Below are 20,609 nucleotides of genomic sequence, written 5' to 3'. Positions count from 1 at the left end.
AAGAAAATTAAATGTGAACCCCAATTTATGTTTTTATTTTTAAATAGCTTACACAAATTGATTCCTTTTTAATTGAAAGTTACTTGGTTTAAGTAACCTCAATAACAATAGCAAAGTCAGTTTGCAATCGCTTGATTTATTTCATGTTTTGCCACTCTGCCATTATTAAATTAATTCACTTTCTAATAAAAATAATTCCTAATGTTGAGAAAATACAGACAAGTAGAGAGAAGCTTTATTAAGATCATCAGTATTAAAACTAAATCCTTTTTTCTCATTAAAGAAGATACAGTCAATTTAATTAATTCACATTAATCCCTAGTTGACATTAAATTCATCTAAAAATCCACACTCATATAGATTATTAAAATCAACGCATTAAAATGTTTAAAATGATTAATATATAGAAGAAACACATTTCTAGAGACTCAAGTGATTATACCGTAAAATGTTCTATAGATGAACTAATCATTTGAGGCCATTTCTTTAGTTTATCAAATACTTTTGATTTAGAAAAATAAGAAATAGAAAAGTATCTTTTCTAAAGAAAAAAATTAGAAAAACTTACTAGGATACTGATTTAGAGTTGATATTTCCTTCTATGAACTTAAAATGATCAAAGTATAAAAATTGAGCCCAAAATTATCTTTATACTTACATCATTTAAATCCTTATTTTGAGAGACAGCTCTCTTTTGTGAAACTCTCTGATATTTTCTTCTTTTACTTTTTCTAGAAAAAAGAAATTATAAGGCAATCAACAGTTTACCTCCAATATTTTTTAATCATTCTATATTGTAAAACTCTTTTATTTTAAAACGTCTTTGTATATGAACTTATATGAAGTGGACTTTGGGAACTGAGTTCTAATTATAAGTAGATGCTAACTGGCATATTTTTATTCGGGCTTTATCAATCTGTTGTCAGGTCACTTAACAAAATGTCATCATGCACGTTAATGCTAATTTCAGATTGATTTCTCATCCCAAGTCCATGCAGATCAGCCTTAGAAAAGTTTAACTGCAGTTTGTGAACTTCCTTACACAGGGCTCAAATCTTCCACCAGGGCAAGCCAAGCCAAACAAAACAACTGTCTTTTTAAAGCACGCTGACGTAAAGAACTTACCTTTCACATGAAATAACAACAACGAGAAATAGACTTGTATTTCATCCAGCTTTTCAATTTAATGATAAGCTCTAGAGCTAATTAATTTAATAGCCTAAAAGATGCCAATTTTCTTTATTTACCTTTTTTGTCTTGATAAACATTAGCGTGCTTGAATGGACACCCCTATTTTCCTTGGAGTTTTAAAGCTTTCTTTCATGTGTGTGAAAAATGGCTAAAAATGTCAGGGTTTATCAAACAGAGCCTTGCTTTTTTGGCTGGTCTCTTTCACCTTATCTAGCAAACACATTACCCTCTCCATCAAAATGTGGCAGGGCAAACACCGCAGTAGGCTCACACACACAACCGGGGCTACCTTTAAACAGCCTCTAGACTCTTTAAACTCAGCTAGAAAGCTGATTAGGTCCCAGATCTTGGGCATTATCTTATTTTTGATAGTGGGGCTATGAAAAGGCAATAAAGAAAGAACTGTCTAATAGGGTGGCGAGTTAAAGTGTCTGCTTACTTAAGAACTGTACTTAAAAGGAAGGGGAAAAAGAACTGTGTAAACTAGTTTAACTATTTGCAAATCTCAAAGGGAGCAATGTTTTAAAAAGGAATTTATATGTGAGTTAAAGGAGAACCGTGATATTCCCTCTAAATCTCAACAGTCACATGCAGGAAACAGCCGATTGCCATGGTGGCTTTCCCTTTCTGCGAATATTCCAACATCTCTGTTTAGTATCTTTGAGGCAACTTTGAACCTATTATTGGTCCAAATATGAGAAAGCCAAAGGTTCCTTCTGGGTTTATGAAACAATCATGAAAAGACATATAGAATGTTACATATATTTCACGAATGTTACCTTCCCCTGGTCTAAAACAGCAAATTAAGTAAAACATGAGAAAATATCTAACACTGCTGAGATTCACCTTTCTTATCAAATAGAGCAATGACAGATGACATTTAGAAGGAAATATTTTAGCAGATGCGCAAAATACATGCCTGTTTTTCAGAACTAACCTCACACAAAGTCCAGCTTCTGGGGACCTCATGGGTTTTTGGCACAGGTACAGAGTGAAAACAGACTGTCTTGCACCATGGAGCAGGTTGAAAAGAAAAGATGTGAGTAGGATGTGGAATGCTGATTTAAAGAGATGAGGGGTGTGGCTCAAAGTGGCAAGGTCAATGTTAACATGTGTAAGAAAACACCAGATCCTGTCCTGGCTTGTTTGCATGATTTAGTTTGGGGAGTGACATAAAATGAAAACTATTCATACGCGGGGTTCTGTGATCTAACTGTAACCCAAGCAAGTCATATTCTGTAGCCCGTGCAGGGTGACCTAGAAGGAAAGGGGAGGGGAGCTGTCAGCTGCCTTGCAAGCTCTCTGCTTTCACTTTAGCTCTGATCTCAAGTTACTATCTGAAGTGGCAGTAGGTCAGCTCAAAAGCAGAAAGAAAGATACTCCATAGTCAAGGGAATGCTGATACTATTGATACTATTATTCCCAAGTGAAACTGGTTTGTCTTAACTTCAAAAGACAACATGTGAAAAAATCAAATCCCGAAACATTTTATTATTTAATTCCATTTGTTTTCACATCAAGATCCTAGTTTTTAATCAATATTCTAACATATTATCAGGAAATAACTCTTTGTGTTAAGAATAAATTTAAACTTGAATAGCCTAATGGAGGACAGTGCCTGGCACATAGGAAAAGCATCATGAAGCCCAGAGGATGTTAAAATACGCTACGAAGGACTTAGGTACCGAAGGCAAAATGAGGAAGGAACATGCTGGCACCGTTACCAAACACAGTGGCTGGAGAGCAAGTCACATGGCTGTTGGCCTTTTTATGGGCTCTTGATGGCATCTTCCTGTGATTTGGCGTACAAACATTTCACTGGTGTACCTGCCACTCTCTGGAGCTACATTTTAGCTTGGCATTTATGTAAAAGGTTCCTCAGTGTGTCTGGGGCCTAGGGAGACAGCGAGAAAGACAGAAATCACTTTGCCTCTTCAGAGGCAATTTTACACTTCAGATAGTACAGATTTGAGCACAATGCCTCAATAGAAGCACTTCAAATTTACAGTTTAAGTTTTAGAGTCTGGTCATGACATTCTGGGTGACCACAACTAAAACCACTATTGCTAATAATGGTATTAGTAAGACACGAATGCATACCATGGGCCATAATAATAGCTGATGCGAATCTAGAAAGAAGGTCACGTCAGGCACTGCTTCAAGAGCTTCACATGTGTTAACTCACTCCCGACAGGAACCCCTGAGATGGATACTCTATAATTTCAGTCGATTGGGAAACTGAGGAACAGAGAAAGGGAGTAACTTACCCAGGGCTGCACAGCCAGCAAGTGGCTAAACTTTAAATAAGTTAATTTGTATGTGTGTCTGCGTGTGAGCATGTATTAAACAGGTAAAAGCATCTCCTTAAAAAGAAATAGGACTGCGCCCAATTCGTGTCCCCAGGAGACAACAGGTGAAAGTATTTTCTTCATGATTATGGGGAACGTACATTGTATTCTAATAAAGAAACTTAGTGGTCGGTGGCTTTAAAAGGTTTATTTTTAGTGCAAACCAATGATTTCTAAAACGTTTTGGAAAATGGCTGCAAATCGACTCATACAGTATCTCAAAACTCTTTAGCTCAAGTGATTAAAATGTGTAGATTTTGTTCACCTCAAGCAAACTGGCCTTTCCTTCACTTGCTTGACCTGCCTTAGTCCCCCCGGATGCCAGTGAGTCAGAGGTAAATATTTCCTTTGTCAGCCTGCCCTTTTTCTTTCTTTCTGGATATTGTGTCTATACTTACTTTTGATAATGGTTGTTTTCTCAGCAGAAAGATGCATCTCCTGGAGTTTTGCAAATATTTTGGGTTTTGTCATTGAACATCATCCAAGGGTAAATAGCAATATTTTGGGATAAAAAAAGTTGCTGAACATGATATTATCAGCAAAGAAGGTATACCCTCTGGGTCTCCCAAACCTGCCCCAAACATAAGGGATATTTGCTAGAAGGAAAAATTAACTGGAATGCAGTGTGGATCACACTTGGTTAATTTCTTTACCATCATTATAAAGTACAATCAAGAAAAAAGATGCACTTTTGTGACTAATAATATTAAAGAATGAGGATGAATGAATGAATTAATGATGAAGAAAGTTTTAATTATAAATGTTGCCAGTTGTTGCCCAATATTAATAAAATATTAATTTTTCCCCCAATATTAACCTAAGACCTAAAGGGAAAAATAAATACTTCAGAAGTGTTGACTTATTTGGGGGGCAATTATGCAATTAATATCTTTTTAAATGCTGTGTATCTCCACCCTCCGGTGTAGCATTATATACATATCCAATTAACCACCTTGGTAATGACCTTCCCATCCGAGCTAGAATGATGGACAAAGATACCTAATAGTGCTAAGACTGCCTTTCAAGTCTTCAAGAGTCATCCCAAGAGTTTCTAAAGGACAAATGTAAAAATAGCAAGCACAATACATAGCATTTCAATTACTGGAACATAGCACACATTTGAAGTTTCCATTTTACACACACACACAACCATTGCGAGCCAGAATAATAGTAATCCAAGAAGATACACAGAAAAAAATGTGTCCCATTTTCATTATAGCAAAAAAAATATTTTTTGAGCACACTTTGGTTAGTACACATACACATGCACTCTATTGGTGTAATCAAAAAAAGTCAAGGAGAAGTCTTCTTCCTTAAAGAAATCTCATAGGAAATAATTATTAATTGGTCCTTCAGCAGGTGATACTAATTTCAGGTCACAGATTCCAGAACCTCTAGGATGTGCCCACATGATTTACTTGAAAAGACACGAATATCATGGAAGCTTATTCTGCACACTGGACAGTTTGTCACTTGTAAAAAAAATGTTTCTTCACTCATGGGGCTGTGGGTGGGGACTGAGTACTGGTAGGAAAAATCTAGTCTGCTGCCAAAGGACTTCATGAATTAAATCCCAATGCAACCTCAGGAGACTGCCCGTGAAAAAGAACCATTTTGTCTGCCTTTCTCCTGCTTCCACATCCTAGACCTGTTATTGAAAGGAAGAGAACAAACAGAAAGCCCACAATCTTTCACATTTTCCCCACCCACACCCCACCTCCATGCCACCCCCCAGCTAAGGAAATGTTGGTCCAACCACAAATTAAAATGAATAATCTGATCACACTTGGGGAACCAGGGTAAATAAAGGTTGTGTGCCCTGTAATTATACAAGCTGAACCATTTCAAGAGGTATTTAAAATATTTGGGGGTTGCAGGTGGAGAAAGGTTTCTTGGCGGTAGTTGTTCATTGAAATCTCTTACAGGAATTTTTTTTTTTTTTTTGAAACCTAGTCTGTGATGCAGAACCTGCTGTGCTAAATTATGAACCAAAGGCTTTGGGGTGGGAACAATCAATCAAAATACCTGGGGTAGTGTGTAATGTGCATGCTCTTGTCAGCGTGAGCAGGCTGCCCCTGAACACAGTGCCCCAGCAGGTTAAATAAATATGATACTATAGACAAACCGACAGGATCACACGGCGGCATCAATCAGCTGTTGATAAAATACAATCTTCCTTTAATACACGCTGAGAAAGTTATTTAACACTTACAAAACCTATATCCATTTCTTGTCCTTTTTTTTTTTTTTTTTTTTAAGTCTTCTCCGAAAGTGTAACTCTTTTAAAGGGCAAGGGAAAGAAGTTGCATGTTCCCGGGGAAGGAAGAAGATTTAATGGCGCCACAGAAACAGTGAGGCACAGCTATTTCACTAGGGGGTGTACAAATAACAGCGGTGGGGGGTGGAGGAACTGTCCAGAAGGTCGGGGAGAATGCAAACCAAGCCTGAAGCTTTTCAATGGCTCTCGAAAACGTGGATACCTTGTTGAAACTACTCCTGCAGTGAAGCCCCTGGTGCAAAAGCAAACCCATGTTCTTTCAATTCTGTTCTTATTTCAGCTCATTTCAGCTCTGCAGTGTGCGTGCATCTGGAGTGGATGAGGGAACTATTCTGAATTCGTTGGGGGGGAAAATTACTGGACAGGAAATCATTTAAAACGAGGGCGCCCCCCGTGAACTAAAGAGAAAAGTGACCCCATAGAGCTGATGGTCAAGAGAAGATCCTGGACGACTTCACACCGGTGAAACTTGGGGGTCAGCAAGAGGGAAACAGGAAGACAATCGCCCTGAGTTCGCAGCGAGGGTGTTAGCGCCCGCGTGCTTTGTGGTTTAAGAAAAAGCTCCTGGTTATGATTAAGTATTCCACTCTCCCCACTCGCAAATAGGCAAAAATAACAGGGGTTGGTGCCAGGACCCTCTAGAGCGCCGGCCCAGGCTGGGCTGTCATTTCAGGCGGTTTTGACTGTAACCTTCGGCTCGCGCCAGGCGTCTCCCACACGCTCACCTTGCCCCAGTTTAACCTCGGCTTCGTATCCCCTGTCGCACGTGGCCCCGCGCCCCTGCGCGCCTGTGTCGGCGCTGGGGAGGGCATCCAACGCCGAGAGTGGGAAAGCCCCGGGTAAATGCTGACAGGCTATCTCTTAACAAGTGAAGATTAATGTCCCCTCTAAAACTAAGCTCTCATAAGTGCGGTCGGGACAACATAAATACTGGGAGTGAAGAAAGGCGTCGCCTGCCACTCAAAATACCGATCTTTCCCAGCCTGTTGAAACAACTCGCCAGGGCAGCTCGAGGTGTTGACGGCCACGTTTGTCAGCGCGTGGTGCCTCCCCGAACCCTCCTCGGCGGCGCCCCCAGCTCGGAACTGACCCAATCGCGGCAGCAGTGGCGGCCTTAGTGCTGCTCCTCCCAGCGGTTCCCCGCACGCCCTCCCGTCCGGGTTTCCGAAGCTCCACACCAGGGCGGAGACTGCCCTGGCGACCCAGGGGCCTGGGGTCCGAGCGACCTTAGATTACTGCAAACCAGTCCCCGCCCCCAACACACACACCTTGTAGCAGCCTCGCCCGGACGGCGGGTGCCAAGTTTGCGCACGTGGGGGCAGGTGGAGACTAGAACAGCGCGGGACCTGGACGATCCAGTCTGGACCGCCCTCTCCAGCCCCCTCCCAAGCGCCCCACCCAGCCCAATACCCAATTCTGAAGCCCTTCTGGGCAGGAGGCGGAGAGGGATCGAGGTGAGGTAGGAGGTAGGGATCTGGCTGGCCTATCAGCACTGCCCGTCCCAGAAACTCTCTTGGGGTTCCCCTCTACGCCCCCACACCTCCCTGCCCCCGCCCGCCGGGTGCAGACCCCTCCTGCGGTAGCGGCGACCCGGGCCGCGGGGCCTTGAGGAGGCGCTGGAATCCTTGTAACCTTTTTGGAGACTTTGCGCTTTCAAGAGCTCTTTACCTGAAACTGACACCCGCAAGCACTCTCCGGGGGCCTGCTGGGCAGATGGAGTGGCAGGGCCAGGCAGGGCCTGTTGGCGAGACACGGGGACATTTGTCATGGGTGACCCGGCGCCTCGGCTTCTGAGCCCACGCCTGCGCGAGGAGGCCCGCGCTAATGTAATAAAGCGAGAGCGACAAGAGGAAAGGCCTCTCTCGCCCCGGGGCCGCCACATGCTCACTCCGTTTTACTGTCAGGGCTGGTCGAGGCTGCGGCTTCATTTCATATTCCATTAATATTTACAGCAGCTATTGAATTTCCCATTACAAAGTTCACCATACACACTGCTAATATGAAATTTTAATAGTATTGTGCACATTATGAAAAGTCCCACAATTAAGAGGGGAGGTGGGAGGGTCCTGGGGAGAAGTGGTCCTGGGAAGTTATCTGCCGCTGACCGCTGGAAACGCCCCCCAAGTCGTTAAATGTATTCATTTGCAACTATTACCATAAAGATGGGAACCAGGGGGCGTGCTATCAATATTGAAATCAAAAGTGAGGGAGGGAATGCAGTGGGTAAAAAGCTCCCTGGTTAAACTGAGTCTGCAAAGTTGTGTGTGTTGGTGTTTTGCCCCATAGATTTTTCTACTCTTCCACAGCTAGTGTCCTCAGATAAAAAAAGAGGAACCAGTAGAAATTTCTAGGTCGTGTTGGGTTCTAGCTGCAGCCGGTCCCAGGTGGAGGTCCCAGGGCTGCCGGGGCTGGCAGGTGTGTATGGGGGGCGGTCCTCTCCTCCCAGCTTCCCCGCACCCAGAGTCCGGAGCCCCAGAAGTTCCCAAAGCTCCAGTCCCGGGGGTGGCCCCGGGGGAACAAACTGGGCCAACAACTGTGAGATTCACCTGTCTCTCAGCTTTTCAGGATTGGCACCCCAAGGTTAGAGAGTTTTCCTGGGAGAAAGATTGTCTGGGAAATGTGGTTCCTTTTCCAAGTGATGTGTAACCCATCCTAGAGGGACAAATGCTAACTTGGATTGAAAAGGGATGTGAGGAAGAGAGAGAGGGAGAGAGCATTTGGCCTGGACCTTGGAAGGACTAGTGCACAAAACCCACCCCAAAGCCGTGGTGCCTAAAGTGGCCCAGAGGGTGGCAAACCTAGAGGCTCTGGGCCGGGCCACGCTGAGTTGGCGTAGAATTTCTCTCGCCGGCCTCTCAAGGGCCGCGCAGTGGAGCGGTGGGGTCAGGATGTAACAGTGGCGGGCTTCGGCTTCGGCTGGAGGCGTGCCTTCTGACACAGAGGGGCGGCCAGGGAGAGCATCGTCCTCTGTCCGGGCCGCAGGCACGCCTCCCCCAATGGAGAAGCTCTCTCATCTCCTAGTCCTGTCTCAGACCGGCCGCGGATACCCGAGCGCCACACGCACGACACCCGCCGAGATGTGTGGGGCCCTCCCACTTTATAAACTGTAGGGACAGTCAACTTCCTGGGAGAGCCAACCGGTCCCCAAGCCTCTCTCTCACCTTCTGCATTTAACCTTGCCCTAGAGTGGATAAAGTAGAAAGAAAGACATACTTACTTTATCTTGGGGTGGGAGTGGAGGATATGATGAAATGTCTGTAGTCTGCACCCGGCGCGCACACCCCCTGCTCACCCACCCTCACACCATCCCCTCCCCATACTCCTGGGGTGTAAATTAATGACAGTATTTTGAGCATCAGTGTGGTGTCTTAATAAGCTTCTATTTCTGCGATGAGAAGGCAATTTCTGAGTCTTTAGGTTACTTTTCAGCTAAAGGAAAATGACAGTGCCAGAAGGTAAAGATGCGTGACATTTCCACAGGAAGATCTGGTGTTGATTTTTTTCCGGGTTTTAAAAATTATTACTATTATTATTATTCCCCCATTTTGTCCGTTTTTTTTTTCTTTACAGTCCCTAAATGTGTCATGCTTTGTCACATCCTCTGTGTGTGTTTTGAGAGAACATTTGAATAAAAGGCTCGATGCCAGGTATTGGTGACACAGGGGGTGGAATTTTCAGCCGTTCCACAAAGAGTTGGCCGCCTCTATTTGCATAAGGTCAGAGTAGTGCTTCTGATAGAACTTTAGCAGCATCTCTGTCTCTTAGCAACACTCTTGCACTCTTGGTCCCTGCATTAAATTGACTGGTCCCTTCCTTTTCTTCCTTTCATTGGGAGGCTTACAATAAAATGTCACCCTTCCAACCTGTGCCTGTCACCCAGTAGGTCATCTGTATCTCCCCCCTCCCCTCCCCTCCTCCTCCCCTTTCTCTCCAGTGCCAATTAGATGATGAGATGATTCACTTGGTGGATTCCCAAAACTGTTTCATTTTATTGTGTTAATTAATATTAATACCATTTCTCCCTTTGTTGTTAATAAAAAGCCCTCATAAACATAGGTGCGATAAGGAGCAAATTGCCAGCACCTGCTGAACAATGGGCCTGGAGAGGGGTATAAGGCGAGTGGGGATGGAAGGAGCAAGGTTTGGGTCAGCCTCCCCACCCACTTAGTTGATTTGGGGTTGAGCACAGCCTGGAAGCCCTTGAAGTGCTTGGAATATGCCAGGCAGCCCTCTTGGCTCTGGGATGGGACATAGTGACAGGATCCAGATGCTGATAGGTGGTTTTAATGGAGGGTCACATTTGGACAATAGTATCCATCACTTGCCTCCTGGCTCTTCTGTCACATAGAGTCATTTCTGACTACTCCATCACTCAGATTTGGGATAGATTCAATTATTATCTTCACCTTGGCAACAGGATATACAAATCTATGCCCAAAGGACTAAATTATCATTGTTGCTGTTATCACTACTATTATTATTATTTTGACTTCTCCCTTCCTCTTGTCCATTTTAAAAGAAGAAACTCCTAAGTATTCAAAAATTCCTTCCTATGTTAGCTTAAAAACAGCTGCCAAGTTACTCAACTTCAGGGGATAATGGGTCCTTAATTAGCACAAAGAAACTTTTGTTTGAATGCTTGAATGATTATTGCTGATTTTTATAATGTTACCAGTTGCCCAAATTAAATAGTCTCTGGAAGTTTTCTAAAGTTTTAGAAGGGTCTAACTTAGAAAGGGTCTTTGGGCTATCTTTAAAAGTGCTATAAAATGTGTCTTTGCTTTTGAGAAGTGTTTGCAATTGAGTGAAAACAGGAGTTGTACCGAAAAGGAAAGGAGGAGGAAGAGGAGACAGAAAAGAGAAGCCTCCTTTATACGATTATTGTTCATAAAGTTAAGAATTAATTTAAATCAAGATAAAGAAAATTAAAATCTGAGATGTTCTTCCCATGGAGGAGGAATCAGAGAGACTTAAGGGGTGATGCCGAAGATCCTTTCAATTCTGTCCCTGCTTTCTTGGACAGAGAAACTGACCCCCTTCTTAAAAGAGAGGTCTGTTTTTCTGTAACATATTACTCATCCCCTGGGTGGTACAAACGGGAAGGTGAAACACGCTGTTTTTCCTTGATATTTTCACAAATCCCTAGCTTCGCTTTCTCCTCTCTTCCTCCTAGCTTCCACACCCTGTAATTCTTGCAGTGTATTGCTAGATAAATTTTCAGGTAATGGGGTCTGAGAAAAGCAAGCAGGGTGAAAAGTCAACTAGCTCCTCTTTAATAATTCACGTGTCATATTCCTTCCACTATGTCAAGTTTGCTAAAGAAGATAGACAGAGGCTGACGGGCAGCCACTTGAGTTTATTATCCCAAGCTTCATATGGGAGGAAAACCATAGAAAGGGAGGTCCTCATTCTTCTTAAAAAGGGGCTAAAGCAGCCTAAACCTTCCTCAGATCCTCATCTCATCTTCCTAGCCTCGCTTTCCAGTTCTTCTCTAAGCTACCTGGAAGATATATAAAGATAAGGGTGCAAAAAAATATTCCTGGGGACTTTGTCTAGTTTCGTTTACGTCTCCTTGCAAATTTGTCCTCTTCCCTCCTCATGAGTACCTTCATCCTTGCTCACTTCCAAGTGGCAATTCTGTTCATATTTTTGCCCCAGATATAGAACACCTCTGCCAGGGCAATTTCACTTACAGATGACGCCTCTTGTTTCAACTTTCTTACAGAGAACCTTCCTTGTTTTTACAACTGTTTTGTGTGTCTGTGTGTGTGGCATTGCTGGTGACAGCTTCACATATCTTCTACTTAAAACTCTCTATTCTCTTTCTTTTGGGACAGGTGTGGGGGTAAGTTTGAGACATGCGATTTTCTTTACTCTCAACAATTTGCTGTTTCCAGAAAGAGGGAGGGACACAGCGTAGAGAAAGGACAAGAACGTGTGAAATCAATGGAGTTTTAAGCATATGTGAGTTTGATTCTGGAGGGCTAATTGATATATAACTAGATTCCAGAAAGGAAGAAAGAAGAAGAAGAGGAAGAAAGCTGAATTCTTACCTGTTAAGACTTTGCCCAAATGCAGAAATGAGCATTAAACTCGACCAGTTTGCATTTCCCTGTTGCTTATGCTGCCTCAGCAGATTTTTAAGCATGCCAATTTACACAGACCAAGCCAGGGAAGCGATTTCGTTTACAATTTCTCTCCCCCAATCTTTGCAAAAGCAAAACATTAGAGAAAAGTTTTACATCACAAGGGCTAAAACTTTTTCTCTGTGTTAGTTATTTAGTGAAAAGAATCCTATAGTTCAGCAGACCTTTTAGCTGGCTAGCTGCTGATGGACAATCATTTTTAAATCAACTCTTTTCATTTTTTAGTTCTGAAGTTTAAAAGAAAAATAACACAATAAATCGATCTTTTGGGAAATATAGTTTTATCTTCAAGATAATTTTTAATTATCACTAAGGGCACATCATGACAGAAAAATAAGTACTATCTCCCATTCCAGTCATTTCATGTCTTCAATGCCATAAAAATTATCTATTTTCCAGGAGCCTTTTCCACTCAGTTTCATGGCTCTTTAAATTTAGCGTATGTTTTTGCAGCAGCTGCTCTGCACTCACTTAGGACTTGTTTTTCCAGCTCGGTTATTTTAATATGAACCTTCTCCAACTTCAGCCACAAATTTACCATAGAGATCTGTTCATATGTCTGATATAACTTGGGTGAGGGGAGGTTTAACTGAGAGTTCCAGAGAGAAAGCAAATAATTAAAGTTTATAAAAATCAGGCACACTTTGACATGGGGAGAATAAATAGTTCTGAAAGAAACATGGTAAAATATTGAGTTGTGGTTGGGAAAGAAAACAAAATTGGGTTTGCGTTGGTCTATCGCATAGTGGGGCGAGGGGTAAGATATGTCCAAGATTGTCACTCCAAGAAACTGCCTCTTTGAAACCACTCTCTACAACATTTGGGAGTTGTTACATTTTATCCAATTCAACCATCGTGCTAGCGCTGGTGCAACTTTTCAAACGCCTGGCAAGACCCAGCCCTCATTCCGAGAATGGGAAACACTAGGGACATTAGCTACATATTTGCAGTTTATCTGTTGTGTCCCTCCTCAATGATAGAGGTAGGCAGGGATGTTCTCATTTTATTTGTATCTATTTCTTTTTTTTTTTTTTTAACTAGAAAATGGGGGAGAGTTGAAGGATGTGCAGAGTTTGTTTTTTAAAGCATTTTGCCATCGTGTGCTAAGTGTTGCTGGTAGAAAGTTTCTAGTTTCCGGCTTTGATCGAGCTCAAACCCTTCCAAGAAACGAACTTTGTAAGGAAGCTTGCTTTTGAAACTGCTAACCAGGACGTCTCTCGATTTGGGCGATGGGAATGAAATTTGTTAAACCTATCATTCTTCTTGGAACACAACGTTGCCCCCTACTCCTTTCCTCCTCCGTTTCTCCAGAGAACTCTCCCCTGGAACTCAGTTGGCATCCTCAGACCAACCCAAATCTTGCACGTTCCACTTCCAGTTGGGGCACGGGTTTTGTGTTCTGTTTAGGGTCCCCCACCCCAGCCGGGGTTCAGAGCACGACAAAACTCTGCAGGTCTGGGCACTCACACAGACAGAACTATTTTCCACTGGCGATGGGTGATGAAAAGGATTTGAAAAGCTGCCAGGAAGAAGGAGGACATGTTCCCCACCCTGCAAAATCAGCTTGTCAGAGGGACCCTGAGCAAGTGCTAAGCCTGGAGTGCTGATTTAGCAGAAACCCCAAAAGACGCATCTCCCACCTGGCAGGAAATATAAGTCTCTGGCTCGCTCTCATTTCTCTTCTGTTTTAACTAGATGAGAGGATATAAACTCAGAGAAAACCCGAAAGAACTCAGAGAAAGTCTAGTGGACGTGTGTATGGGACACAACGTAAATTACGGGATGGCCCTGCCTCTTCTCACAGACTTCCAGAAAGAAAGAGCGCCCCGGAGAGAGGGAAGTGCATATTTCCTCTGTATAACCCAAAACACAACGTAGCAAATATGAGCGGAGGGGGTTGGCGCGAATTTTCTCGGACGATGGATGGATCGGTTGCAGCAGTGGCTTAAGGTGGCGGCGGGTGGGCGGCAGCGGCTCCAGGCCGCCGGGTGGCCTCCTCGTCCCCTCCCCGGCCGGCCGCCGACGCCGCGCGGCTCCCAGCGACCGAGCGCGCAGATTCCATCTCGGGTCCTGCTCACACCTATCATTTGAAGCCATCTTCGCTCTGTCGTCCAAACATCTCGAGCATTTCTGATTCCTCTCGCCGCGCCTTCTTATTGAGTTCTCCGTGTCTCTCGGCAACTTGTCATAACCTGTAATAAAATGGCCTTTCCGGCGGGAGGTAAAGTCCAGAGGGCAGCGGTTCTATTTTCAACTGACAGCCGAGAAGAGGAGGCGCGCGGCCTCCCTTTTGTCTGCCTTGGGCTTTAACTCCTGCGGGGCCAGCGGAGGGACACCCTGCCCCCACCCCGTGATCGCCTCCCATCCTGCCGATCGTAGCCTCCCACGTCCCCGGTGGGGGGAACCCGGCCCTCGAGTCGCCCCTGGGGAGTTGCCTCCCCAGTTCCCGGCTGGGCCCCGCGGGGACCGCTGCGCTCCGGGCGTGGCTCTGGGAGAAAGTTCTGGACCCCGGGGGCTGCGCGCACACATGCTGCTAATGCGTGTTCCTCAAAATGAGAAGAGCCTGTTTGCACTTTTCTGAACGGGATGGGGACAGATAGGAGAATGATACCAACATCCCATGAGCTGTTCACTGGGCTAGTTATTTAACTGGTTCAAACCATTTCCTTAATAGGCAGACCCATCCTATAATTATTTTCATAAGCCTGGAATCAAAACGGGAAGATTTATCGAGATTTTCTATCCGACCTGTGAATGCTAAAGGTTCACATGGACTGAGATTTAATCTCACTAGGGGAGGGGGAGCGCTCGAGGGTCGGGGGCAGCATCCCCAGAAAGGGCCGAGAGTCGGGATGTCCCGAAAGCGGCCTGGCTAGGTGCGCGGTCTTCACAGCAAGGGTGAGTGCCACTGAACGCATCCTCTGGCTTCACATCCTCCTGACCGAGGGGCACTGCGGCCCTGGTTCCTTGAACCATCCCTCTCCCACCACCGTTAGTTATCTATTTAGAATGACCCCCACTTCCATTTCTTCTTAGGTGACTACCCCCGGAGAAGTCACCTCAGAATACCATAGGATTGCAGATGGAAGCCAGGGAGTCTCCCAGACATTTTTCATGTGTCTTCTACATTTGTGACACAGGAGAATCAAGATGGCTGTGATGTAACCCGATTAGGGAGGAGGATTAGGAAGGCGGGTGAGGGGGGCACATGACTGGGAAAGGCCAGCCAAACCAGAACCCCTGCAGCTGCCTTTCTGGGCCCTTCTTTTGTCCTGGTCTATTTGTTTCAAGACGGAAATAGGGTGGACCCTCATGGAGATGGTGCCTGAGTGTCCTCTCCCTGAACCCTGGGGCTCCATGTCCAACCCCAGAATTTCTCTTGGAGGTCCCCAAAACAGGTGACAGCTATGAGATTGTTCCCATCCAGCTGTGAAATGGAAACAGCCTATCATTGCCTTGCTCCTAGACCTGTCACCCTACCTTCGCAGGGGTGTCCCTAAGAGAGATGTGCACTGGCTCTGGCCCGTGTGCCTGAGATTCCAGAGTTCCTGCGCCCACCCCACCCCAATTCACTCACTCTCTACTCATTTCTTTCTGCACTGGAGGAAGCTAGTAAAACCTTAAAAACAATACTTTCCAAACCCAAACCACATTCTATTCCCTAAAGGGAACCTGCAGATATTGGCCAGCTGAACTCTGCAAATGATTTTCTTTGGGGAGGGAGAAAAAGAGTTTGTGTCGTAAACCGTGATAAGAGAAGGAAAGTAGAAGGATTTGATTTGAGAATAGGGGTTATTTGCTGTCCCTCCACATAGAAGTCCATTCTGCTCAGTTAACAAAACAAATGCATTTCTGTCTTCAGCCTCCAACGGCCCTGGTGAGATGTAGTGGGGAGAAGTTACTATATCCAGGAAAAACTTAAGCAGTGAAGGTTTTTTATCCCCTGAAGAAAAAAAAAGTTAGTGAGAATATAGAAAACTGCACTTGTGATTGAGCAAGCATTTTAGGAATATTCTACTGCACTGTCGACTTTTCCCTTTTTTTCCCCCCCTTTTTGTTTTGTTTCTAAGGTGGATCTATGGGTCTCGAGTATGGCCCTTGGTGTGGACACCATAAAGTGGTAGTTTGCCGTCAGTGGTGCTGGCACTACTGCCTGAATAAAGGTGATTATTACTGTCCCCTTTAATCTCTGGACAAAGCCACAGTCCTTTTCCTCTGTGTGTCCTACTTTTGTAGAAACTATGAGGCTGTAGATGCTAAAAACAGTATTCATTTAAAACACTTTTCAGAAATACTCAGGACATATTTAAGGATGCTGACAATTATAGTCTCATTCTCCCCAGTTAGCTCATAGGCTCTATTCAGAATGAAGCTATTTGGGGGCATGTAAAAGCCAGTAAATTTCCTCATGCACAAAAGAAAATGGTGCTTTCTGCCCACTGCTATTTCCACTCGAAAGTGAATAATGCCCCAGTTACCACCAGGCCTGACTTGATTTATCTTGGTTAATAGGATTAACGTGTCAGCCCCTCTCAAGAATTTCCAAATGCAGATCTGGAGTGTCACTGACTCGCTGGTGTCTTTTTTCCTCTCTGATGGGCATAATGATGCACCTACAAGCAGAGGGCCTTTGTCCAGTGGGAGCAGGCAGATTATCTGTCTCCAGTGAAATAAGGCGTGTTGCAGCCACCTTTGCCAAGACTCAAAGCCAGAACCCAGTCACTATAAAATAATTGTGTCACTACCTCACCAGTGCACTGTTCGTCTTTCATTTATCTTTTGACTGTAATTGAATGGTTGAAAAGCAAAAATGTAGACAAATTCCAGCTGTACGAGATCTGTTTCTTCCTCCACTACCTCGGCCCATCATTAGATACTTTCCCTCTCTGTGCAGGAGGTCAGAGTGTATAAATATAAATTGCATTTTGCATTACTTCTAGATGAGTGAAGCTGTCAAAGCAATAATATGAGCTTTCAGTCCCACATTCTACCACTTCTTTCCCATTTTTTGGCCAGGAGGTCATGTGCAAATTGAACGTGACAACCCAGAAGACATGTCCAACAGACTCGTATTGTTACCCCGCTCGGCCGCCTGGCTCATAACAACATTAAACCCACATTAGTGTCCAGCCTACGCCAGGCGGGAGCTCCTAAACGCAGGACCCAGGCTTCTCAAAAAGTTCACTTCGATAGTGACATTTCGTCTGAAAGTCGTAGGCAGCACTAACCTAAAATATTTTTCACCCAAGATTCATGAGAATGTTGTACTGAGAAACACCAGGCCAGTGTATTACAAGACAAAAAACAAAGAACAAGATGAAGAAACTTCAACACACACACAAACCCACACACTGGAGAATATACTTGCTTCTATTTGAAATTATGCAAATTTTCCAGAATCCAATAGAAATGTGGTTGGAAATCATTTTTGTCATTGTTTGAACAATGAAAATGTCATTCAGGAAGCCACCTTGAAATATGGATTGACTTTGGCTCTTATTAGCAAGTTCTGGTTTGCATTGTTTCAAAGACCCAATTGCACGACAAAAATTAAAGTTTCAGCAGCTTATTATCACCGCAATTAAAAGATAACCCTCTTCAAACTGTATTGCAGCGAAGGAATCAGAATCTTTCATCAATCTGAAGGAAGCTGAACGGCTCGGAGGATTGGTAATTGGCTATCGATGTGACCCATTCATGTCTTGCCCAGATTGCAGTTAACGGAGAGCTGTTGTTCACTGACAGGGTGTTTGATGGTTTCTAGGAAATGAGTGGCTGTTTTCATTCCTGTTCCAAATGGACAGGTGTCTACATCAGAATTGGCAACCTGGTTGGCAAGCTCAAAGAGTGGCCAAAGAGCGAATTGTTTATGGAGAATAAACTTTCCTCCCTCCTGCGATGTCTCTGCACATGTGTGAGTGCTGGCAGTGGGGAGGGGACAGAAATGGAGATGCTGGAGGCAGAAAGATTGATATAGGTCCATGAAACTTAAGAAGGCTGAAACTCTTTGGTTCCTAGCGGTGCCATATGCAACTGCATCTCTCCTGCAGTTCGTCTTGTGCTTTAACTCGTGGTACAAAGAAGTGCACAAATGAAAGTCCATAAGAGGCACTTAGTCTTCCTTAGGATGCTTTTATCAGTCTCAACACATAAAATAAGCCAAGAGTTCTTTATACATTGTTAAATAAGCATTATTTTCATACATCTTTCTTTTCTCAAAGAAAGTGTCCTTATTTTCATTTCCTCCTCTATAGGTCAGATGAGCTGCATGTTTTTAATATTGGCTGTGAGGGGGTGGTGACTGTAAGAATCACATCTTGGAATACCTGGTCCAAAATAGGAAGTATCTGTCTTGTCTTCGGTGTCTAATGTCACGTTTTATCACATTTATCTAAGCGGCGATCGTCAAATCTAAAAATGGATTTATCTCTCCTTTCCCTTTTACGCAAAATCTTTACAACCCCAAGTTATTATCCATGCAAAATGACTTTCACTTCCTGAGTGAAGTGAGTCATATTCTTAAGAAAAAAACAATCTTTGTAACACCCCAGGATCTGACATCATTTTATTGTCTAACCTCTGCTTTCACAAGTATTAAAGTTGTTTAAAGTTGTAAAAGGTTTTAAAAGCAAGAAAAGAAAAAGCACATGTGACTATGAAACTGAAGAGTCACTGTTGTTGACACTGAAGAGATGTACATTTAATTTGGGGTAACTTTTTCATTATTATTGAGAATGTTTAGTTATTCCAAATTTAAAAATTTTAAGCTTCCAGTCAGAAGATTTTATAATTCTTCTCCTTTGCCTTAACTTTTTTCTTCTCTTTTTAATGAAATATTTGTGTAAATCTGATGTTAATTTTTAGTTCATTTTTACTCCACCTCATTGCTGAAAATTGTATTAATAAAAGGCAAAGGCTCTCGGGACTGGCCCTGCGGCCAAGTGGTTAAACTTCCACATGCTCTGCTTTGGTGGCCTGGGGTTCTCAGGTTTGGATCCTCCTCCACTCATCAGACATTCTGTGGGGGCGCCCCACATACAAAGTAGAGGAAGATTGGCACAGATGTTAGTTAGCTCAGGGCTAATCTTCCTCAAGCAAAAAGAAAAAGTCAAAGGCTCTAGAAGAGGCTGCCTCTTACACCTCCGTGTGATACATTTTATGACCTTGGGCAGGTCAGTTAGCCTCAGTTCCTTCATCTGTAATATGGGGATATAAATCGTCCTTAATTTACAAACTTGTTTGAGGATTCATGAAATAACATGCTTTCCATGTTCCTGGAACAGAATTACTTCTCAGTCAGTAAATCATCATTATTGCTGTTTACGAAGATGACGATGATGTAATGTAAGTGTTAGAATCTTCATGTGTGGAGCACAAATAATAATACCGGTAAGGTTGTAGACAGAGTGTAAAGCATTGGGCACAGCGGCAGAACCAGAGCAGGCCTTTAGGGAGTGGGCATGGTTTGTTGTGGCTTATTCAGAACGCCAGTGGAAATGACTGTAATATTCGCTTTGGGAAAGAAATCCATTCTTCAAGAGTTCCACTGGGTAGTTCTTCATGTCTTCATCTAGGGACTCAGTTGGTAGAGGATGTCATGAATGAAGCCAAAGCTGAGAACAATGCCCGGCTAGCTTCTTGTGTCCCATGACTGTAATTCATACCCCACCCTCTCATGGATTCATCCCACTGGGTGAGGGAGATAAACCCCAGCAAGAGTGAGTGGGGGTAGACAGCCCAAGTCCACCTCAACTGTTGATGAAATCAGACAAAAGGAAACTCAGGGAATGTGTTTCACTGATTCAAAGATGAGTCTTGAGATCTGAAGGAGAACGTAGAGAGTTGGAATGTATCATGTACTTCCTGATAGTATTAATTCATTTCTAAAAATAGGATCAGACCTTTCTGGAGTTTGTATTTAAGGATAGACCGTGGTGCCATTTAAAGATTCATCTTGAAAGAACCTAAAGGAACCCTGAAGCCAGCAGCCTCTAGCACCTGTAGAAAGAGCCAGGCATTTCTCAGAAAACTTACACTGCCTGAGAAGGAGCCATCAGTCTTGGTTTTCTAGGAACTTTGCATTGAGCCAACATTTAAATTTTATTGGGGCCTTTGGGGGATCCATATATGCAGAATAAAATTTCATGTTGAAAATAATATTCCATAGCTTGGAAGATTCTCTTGGTTTTTTATTTTATTTCTTTCATTCTTTCTTTTTCCTTTTTGGTGAAGAAAATTGGCCCTGAGCTAAGATCTGTTGCCAATCTTCCTCTTTTTTTCTTTTCTCTCCCCAAAGCCCCAGTACGTAGTGGGATATCCTAGTTGTAAGTCCTAGTTCTTCTATGTGGGATGCCACCACAGCATGGCTTGATGAGTGGTGTGTAGGTCCGCACCCAGGATCTGAACCAGTGAACCCTGGGCCGCTGAAGCACAGCATGTGAACTTAAACACTACACCACCAGGTCGGCCCCCAAGGGAGATTCTCTTGTATATCAGAGTTCATGGGTATAGTGTCCTCACCAGGTGAGGGGGTTGGTAAGAACTAGAAGTTTCCAACTTGAGCCATTTATGTGTAACACAATTAAATAAAATGCCTGTCCTGGCTGTCTCTGTATATGAAACCAAACATTCCCTGAAGCATTAGAT

The 20,609-nt window shown here is 43.6% G+C and overlaps 1 long non-coding RNA gene across 2 annotated transcripts in view; it reads right to left on the bottom strand.

Moving 5' to 3' along the window:
• The window catches only part of LOC138924202 (uncharacterized), a 92,360-nt gene that overhangs the window by 29,930 nt on the left and 41,821 nt on the right, over positions 1-20,609 (bottom strand). For both annotated transcript variants that reach the window (XR_011438960.1, XR_011438963.1), the window contains exon 2: positions 659-731. This is a non-coding gene — a long non-coding RNA (uncharacterized lncRNA). The remainder of the gene's footprint in view (positions 1-658; positions 732-20,609) is intronic.

This window comes from Equus caballus, chromosome 1 (genome assembly GCF_041296265.1).
Source record: "Equus caballus isolate H_3958 breed thoroughbred chromosome 1, TB-T2T, whole genome shotgun sequence".
NCBI lineage: Eukaryota > Metazoa > Chordata > Mammalia > Perissodactyla > Equidae > Equus > Equus caballus.
Note: the sequence above shows the minus strand (reverse complement) of the source record. Positions and strands in the feature narration are given on the sequence as shown.